The sequence below is a fragment of the Cydia fagiglandana genome, chromosome 27 (genome assembly GCF_963556715.1).
Source record: "Cydia fagiglandana chromosome 27, ilCydFagi1.1, whole genome shotgun sequence".
NCBI classification, from domain to species: domain Eukaryota; kingdom Metazoa; phylum Arthropoda; class Insecta; order Lepidoptera; family Tortricidae; genus Cydia; species Cydia fagiglandana.
This window is the reverse complement of record NC_085958.1, coordinates 6456176-6464674: the sequence shown is the minus strand read 5'-3', so window position 1 is coordinate 6464674 and position 8499 is coordinate 6456176. Positions and strand designations below refer to the sequence as shown.

Genomic DNA, 8499 nt, shown 5'->3' with positions numbered 1-8499 from the left:
GGCTGAGATGATGATGATGACTTCTAAAGTCATTATCTTAGTCATCTTCCTCGCGTTGTCCCGGCATTTTACCACGGCTCATGGGAGCGTGGGGTCCGCTTGACAACTAATCACAAGAATTGGTGTAGTTTTTACGAAAGCGACTGCCATCTGACGTTCTAAACTAGGCCTTATTTGGATTAGTCCGGTTTCCTCACGATGTTTTCCTTCACCGAAAAGCGACTGGTAATAAATCATAAATCATAAATCTTTATTTGCAATAGATATAGTATTTTACAGATCTTAGGCTAATATACAGGTCCATATATCTAAACTTAAATAAGTCATGCAAATCTTACTTTTTACTCGCTAAAATAGCCTAGATTCTAAGTACTTACATTATTAAAATATTCAGTGGTACTATAAAAACATTTGTTAACCAGCCAAGTAAATAATTTGTACCTTAATTTTTTGAGGGGTAGTTCTCTTAAATGCTCTGGTAAATGATTAAATATTTTAATGCACATGGCGTAACAATTTCTACCCCTCATTGCAGTGTGCATTTTTGGGAGCACGAGTCTATCCGGATATCGTGTGTTGATGTGTGTTACCTCTCTTTTCTTTGTGAACATTTCATTGTGTAGCTTAACAAATATACATACTTCATAAATATACATTGAGTGTACTGTTAGTAAGTTTAAGCTAACAAAATATTCCTTGCAGGATGTTGGTATGCGAATGTTGGCAATAGCTCTTACACATTGTTTTTGCGCTAGAAAAGTACGATGAATGTGTACAGAATTTCCCCATATCAATATCCCATATCGCAAGTTGGACGCTACAAAACCATGGTATGCTCTTAAGGCGGTTTTTTTATCCGCTATTCTTGTTAGTCGCCATAGGACATATGCAAACCGATTAATTTTAGAGCAAACCTTGTCAACTAATTAAATATCAAATGATATTTCGTACATAAGTTCCGAAAAACTCATTGGTACCTCCAGATTTAAAGTCGCACGCTCTTGCCGCTAGGCTATCAGTTATCTTAAAATTATAAAAAAAAAATATTTAAGATTCCCATTTTCTATAAAATGTGTCAAAATCTTAAAAGTTTAAATCAGTGTTTTGCAAATTACAAGTGTCATATTCGCTTTCCTCATATTGTAAGAAACCCAGGTTAAATATCGTTCTGTACATACTTAACGTTAAGGCTAAATAACCAATAAATTAAAGATATTACATGTGGTATGTTTCCTTGATTGTACCAAAGACAAGTTATATATATACTATCATGTTCACTCACAGCGTATTGAAAGTATACAGAGAGCATTCACAAGACTTGCATTTCACACACCTGGATTTTCACACAGAAATACCTATGACTGCCGGCTTGCTAGATACAAAATGCACAGCTTACGTGATCGGCGCCGAATGCTAGACTTGTGCTTCCTACACAAGGTAGTCAACGGAAAGCTAAATTGCAGCAAACTACTCGAAAAAATATCGTTCACCACTCCCCACAACTACCCGCGGCGGCCTATAGCTAAACCCTTTTCTATACCGGTTACCAGGACAAATATTGGTCTGCAGGCCCCCGTGGTACGAATATGCTCGAGTTACAACAGTCTTACCATTCACAAAAGTTCCATTGACATCTTTCATGACCGTCTACCCACATTTAAATCTAAGATATTGCCAAAAATAATATTTAGTTCCAAGAAATAAGTATAATCTGTATTAAATTATTATTATTTGTAATTATTTGTTTAAGGATTGTCGCAAAATTGTAAATAATGTATATAGGTATTAATTATTTAAAATTTAATGTTTTTTATGTTTTAATAATTTATACTCGTTCCCAATATTATACTTAGACAACGCTATGTCGCTATGTACTCCATAATTGTCGTACTGTATCAGGTGAAGTACTTTGGTTCTATTGTAATGCAACATATGTAATACATACGATGTGGTTGTACTTAATAAATAAAAAATAAAAAAATATATATATAGTTGGTCAAGCAGATCTTGTCACTAGAAAAAGGCGGCAAATTTGAAATTTGTATGCGCGAAGGGATATCGTCTCATAGAAAATTTGAATTTCGCGCCATTTGCTACTGACAAGATTTGCTTGACCATCTATATATACGGGGTGTGGCCTGTAATATGAGCAAAAAATTAAACTGTAGGCTGTACTCCTCATACTGACCAACATTTGTTCAGCGACTTTTAAAAATAACTTGTAGTTTGATTATGAATACATTTAAAAGTTTATTCTAAGACACAATGTATTGCGAATTTTGTTATGTTTAAGACATGACAAGCAATGTCAATCACAATGATATGGCGTGGCGATATCCATTGAAGATAATATTTATTTTGTATGAAAAATAGGGAGTCTAAATACTTCATAATTTTTTAAAGTTGTTGAACAAAAGTGTCACCGTTTGAGGAGTACAATGTTTTAATTATTTGCTCGTGTTACAGACCACACCCGGTATATACGTATTTAGCACAAGGCTGAGACTGGTACCAATTGCCCATACCACAAAATCACCTAGGTATTAGATATAGTTTACTTTACGATTTGTTGTGCATTTTTTGAGCATGAAGAGTTATGTAATGTTTTGTAATTGTAGCATAATATTTTTTTTTAATGCAGCAGTTTTACTCAGAGCCAACGATTTGTTTAAAGGTTGCCAGTCGTTATGATTATCAGGTCTCTGGGTTAACAAATGCGGAAACATGTTATGTCCATGCTAGAGCACAGCCCTTGGCCTAAATTGAATTAAGTATAATTATAATACTTAATTATGTAAGTAGTCAAATATACATTTAACAAAATAAGTAGTAAACAAACAACAAAACCTTTATTATGTAAGTCAAACATATGTATATGTATAAAAAAAATATGTGAACATCACCTTCATCATCATCATAGGCCTTTCAGTCTGTTGCAGACTATACTCAACAGTGTCAGGCAGGGCGACGTTTTTCATGGCTTTATAGCCAATACGGGAGCGGCAACCACGACCGCCAAACTGAGCGGCTACCGCGAAAACCGCAAATTGCGGGGATCTTTCTCTTTTACTCCAATGAAGGCGTAATTAGAGTGACAGAGAAAAATCTCCGCAATTTGTGAACATCGATTTTCGCGGTTTACAGCCAAGGCAGGTGTAGTGTCAGTGGGGAGACACTCCTCACTTCGGTCGAACTCGGCTCCGGTCGGCTCAGTATTGCTCTGAGCAATTATTAGGGTTGGCACCACATGACTTCCTTGTGCGTGCACGACCACAGATATAATTACTTGAATTTTGACAACCCTAAATGCCGAAAGAGATAGTGCCATATATTAGAAAGGGATAGCATGATTCGACCCTGTACCGCTGTCAAACGTCGGGTTTGTATTGAAAAAAAAAATCACTCTATTGATAGGTGAAAACCGCATGAAAATCCGTTCAGTAGTTTTTGAGTTTATCGCGAACATACAGACAAAGAGACAGACGCGGCGGGGGACTTTGCTTTATAAGGCTTACGATTACAAATTAGTCAATGTCAAAGGTAGAGATGTCCCGAATAATGAATTTGGCCGAATACCGAATACCGAATATTCGGCCCCTCGCTCGGCCGAATACCGAATATTCGGCATGACATGCGAATATTTTGAGTCACAAATATTATGAAAACTGTTCGCCAACTAACCACAACGTCTGCTAAGATATATTTTTATGTTGAATTGAATTAATTAATGTATTCAAAGTCAATCAAATCAGATCCATGTTAAAAATAAAATATTTTGTAATCAACAAATGCACAAAAACGTGCCATACTATTTAAATATGTACTTTCCAAGAATACATTTTGTTTATTAAATATACCTACTTTTTGGTTATTTTTTTGTATTTTTTCATTTTAGATAGGTTATTTATTTATCGTATGGCATATGTACATGTCACTGGATTACAATGTCAAAGGTTTCGTTAAAATTTCGCCCTTCCCAGGTACGCAACGCAACAGCAGTTTAGATAGGTGCAATAGATATTCGGTATTCGGCCGAATAGTAGGCAACATTCGGCCGAATACCGAATATTCGGCAAAGTGGCCGAATAGGCCGTATACCGAATAGTTGCCGAATATTCGTGGCATCTCTAGTCAAAGGGCTTGTCCAATACTTAACTGCCAATTTTAACATGAAACGATCGATAATACAAAAAAGGCCATTTCCTCGCACACCGGTACGTCTTTACGAGTCGTCAAAATATAACCAGGCTAAGGCCAGGCTGAGGTCAGGTCGTGCAATTAAAAGTAATCGGTTAAAAGAAACCGATTAATCGATATTATCGATTATTATAAATGGTTACACGTGGAATCGCACGTGATCGATCATAATTATGTCATAAATGTCAAGTTTATAGTTTATAGTTGGATGCAATTGTCATTCTTAGTAGTTAGAGCAGCGCCACACTTAATGCGATACGTAAGAAACCGCAAATCGTGACGATTTACATGAAAGAATCATCCGCGAACCAGCGAACCATGGAGTATAGAGTAAAAGGAGCGAAATATCTTATCGTAGAATAGTTCTAAAAGTGTCTAGCATTCACCTGTAAATAATAATCCCAAATCTCTCCAGAGTAGCGCTAGAGTAGCTAAGCACGTAGGCGTTATTGACGGTGTGAGGTGCGCAGTCAATGATTTGAATTTTTTATCATATATTCTAGGTATTGCAGCGCCACCTATTTAAGGTTTTTTGATGGATACTTTTTGATACATGGAGACTGTTTTCCTTACCTTTACCTTCCATACAGCGAACCGTAAGTATGGAACAGAATCGTAACAAATACAGGGCCATACTGAACAACTTTTTCATAAGCTTAAAAACAACTGAACGGATATTCATGAGGTTTTGACACTTTTGACCTATCAATAGAGGAAGAAGGCTTTGAGGAAGGTTTAGATGTATAATTTGCTAACACGTGCGAAGCAGGGGCGGGTCGGTAGTATTATCAAAGAAAATTAAGTAGGTATTATATATAATGGCATCTTGAAACAGCTTAGATCAAATTTAGATTTCATTCATAGCACGCCTAGCTTGGGGCTGACTGGGCTGAAATACTCATTCCTAAAACTGGCTTTACACTTGCGAGTTAAAGTATGGATACTCTGGACTGTCGACGATTCGCACAGTAAGTGTGGATGGAGCTTTATCACACTATCATAATACAATGTGAAATACTGAATTATTTAGTTATTTATAACCATGTTTCAATGGTTGTTAACAACATATAATCACACATAAACATCTCAAGTAATCTAGATGAAAAGATAATACCGTGTGCCTATTTTGCTACAAAACTCAAAATTTAATTTAATTTCATATTTATTATATTGTGGTAGGTATGTTGATATAGGGTAATTGCGTCAGTTTACCGTCCGGTGTCAGTTTCCGTCCACTTGACGGATTAGCAAATATATAATACATTTCATTTATAATTTGCTACTTGCGAAATATATTTGTATGTAGATAGATTGATAGATATTTAGCTTGATAGATTGTTTAGATATTAAGGTTTGCAATAAGTCCAAATTTTTGCAGCATTGAAGGTTTATATTCAAATTTGGTCGAGTGGACGAAAACTAGAACAATGACCCTATATGTCGATTTTAAATAGACCATTACTAATATCAATATATTATATTATTAAGACAGAGTGTACCGCCCAGTGGCGACCTCATTAGACTGATTTATACATAAATTAATTGATTTTAAGAATCAACTTTTAAGAATCAAGAATCAAGAAAGATTTTAAGAATCAATTGATTTTAAGAAGAGAAGATGGCCGATGGGATCGCAAAGTGCTCGAGTGGAGACCACGGACTAGCAAGCGCAGCGTAGGACGTCCACCCACAAGATGGACAGACGATCTTGTTAAGGTCGCCGGAAGACGCTGGATGCGGGTCGCTTCCAACCGGCACGTATGGAGGTCCAAGGGGGAGGCCTATGTTCAGCAGTGGACGTCTTATGGCTGAGATGATGATGATGATGAAGAATCAACTTCCCTAATGAGGGCGCCACTGGAAGGTCGACGCAGTGTGATACAGTTTTCATATTTAATACAGCAAATTTTACAGTTGAGAAAAAATGGGATTATTTAACATAAAGTTAAGGCTATGGAAATATGCTTATTTTGTTAAAGAAAATTATTACCTGTATTAAACTCTTAATATTGGAGTTATATCGCAATATCATCGACATCATTTATTCGTAATATAGTCACGTATTAACCTGGATTTAAGTTGTTAGGACAATTCGCTACATTAGGCACACATTTTACCCACAAGGAAAATCTAGTTTTATTTATTTATATTTGTTGAATATTAATTTTAAAAATTTACATTTAAATACATAATTATTTGTCGACACAAGGCACAATAAGGCAAGTAGGTATGTTCTAATCTACCGGGTGTGGCCTGTAACACCAGCAAATAATTAAAACATAGATTGTAATACTCAAACGGTGACACTTATGTTCAACAACTTTTAAAAATTATGAATTATTTACTCCCTATTTTTCATACAAAATAAATATTATCTTCAATGGACGCCATCGTCATATCATTGTGATTGACGTTGCTTGTCACGCCTTAAACAAAACGAAATTCGCAATACATTGCGTTTTAGAATAAACTTTAAAGTGTATTAAAAATCAAACCACAAGTTATTTTTAAAAGTCGCTGAACAAAATGTTAGTCAGTATGAGGAGTACAGCCTACAGTTAAATTTTTTGCTCATATTACAGGCCACACCCGGTATATTGTTTCTAGAACTATTCTATTAATTGACGTATCTTTAACTTCGAATCGGGTCGAAAGTGTAAGATTATACAGTTATAGATAAAATGAACTCATATTTTTATAATTTTTGCTATAACTATTGAACTAAAACATAAACATGTGTGCAGCGTATGCAACCTACAATTGCAATTGCAAAATATAAAAGTGCATCATAGCCAAACGGAAATATGACGAAAGGACCCAGAATGCAGTAATGCACAAATACTGGGCTAGTGGGGCGTTGACGCAAGATGCAATGCCAAAGACACGCATGCGCTTTGATATATGCACATATACAGGGTGATTTAAAATTGGGGCTGTTTTAGGGGTTATGATCATATTCAGGGTTTTCGAAGCGGGAATGATTTCGTGTATTTATAACTATATGTACCTACTAACTATTTTAACTATGTAACCTCATACTAATCAACTGAACCTAAGTCAAGATAGATACTTTTCCGTGCTTCTATATAAATATATGTTTAACAAAAATGGAAACTATAGGTTAAGGGAAGAAACTGTAACAAAATTTTTTTTACGACCGTTTGTTTCATATTTAAATAAATAAATAAACCATTTTTATTGTACAATAGTTACCAAACTATGAATTAAAAATAGAGAGGTAAGCTTCAAATGTGCTTAGAAATGTTAAAATAGGTAGTTTCTGTTTTTTTTAATAACTAACCAAAAAAATTTTGTGAAAATTCTTTCACAATTTTTTTTGGTTAGTGTAAAACATTCCTACAACGAAAACCTAGGGGTATGGTTATAATACAGCTTATAAAAAACGATCAAGTAGGTGTGGGCCTATATAGAGTTACTTAGATATGAATATCGTAAAAAAATACTTTTATGTGGATATAGAAACATTTTTGTATTAGTTGATGATTGAATAAGTAAGTAGGCGCTACAAAAAACAAAAAATCACTTTTCACTATTACCGAATTTGGTGTAACCTGGTAGAAAGTACAAAGCGTAGAAATAAACGATTAAAAAAGGAATTAATTATGCTCAACCAGTCAACTAAGACTTCTTGTTGACTGGGCTAATATAATTGCAAAATCCTTTCAAATAATACGTCGTGTTACAAGTCACTCTGTATATAATATACACTTGAAGCTAGACTGAATGGGTATTTTTAGTTTTAGCTATTGTACCAGAGATTGAGCAAAAATTAATTTAATTTTATTTTAATAATCGGACAGTCAAAATCGTCTTTGGTTTGCGACTATCTTGAAGCATACATACATTAATACATAAGAATACGTAGGTAGTACCTACAAGACCTGTTAATAGTTATTTGTTTTACAAGGGGGCAAAGTTGTTGTTTAAGCGCTCGTGCTAATATTGATACCCGAGCAAGCGAAAGATTCCAAAATTGAACCACGAGCATAGCGAGTGGTTCGAAAAATGGAATCTTGAGCGTTGCGAGGGCTTCAAAGCACTCGTGCTTTGAAGCCAACAAAATTTGCCCCCGAGTGAAACACAAAATTTTTCACCACACCAACCCGAAGCAAATATTAAATGTAAAATATCAAACAAAATCAAACCAAAACAAATCCAAATGAATGTTATTAAATATTTGTCATCCAAAATCATAATTTAAAAGTCAATTCTACCACCAAACATAAGAAAACAACTCAAAATTTGCATTTGATTACTTTGCCTCACATGTGAATAAAATGC

General features: G+C 34.9%; 1 protein-coding gene and 1 long non-coding RNA gene across 2 annotated transcripts in view; one reads left to right on the top strand and one right to left on the bottom strand.

Moving 5' to 3' along the window:
* LOC134677937 (uncharacterized) overlaps positions 1-8499 on the top strand; it is a 351049-nt gene that overhangs the window by 88910 nt on the left and 253640 nt on the right. The window lies entirely within an intron of this gene.
* The window catches only part of LOC134677925 (scavenger receptor class B member 1), a 200960-nt gene that overhangs the window by 126555 nt on the left and 65906 nt on the right, over positions 1-8499 (bottom strand). The window lies entirely within an intron of this gene.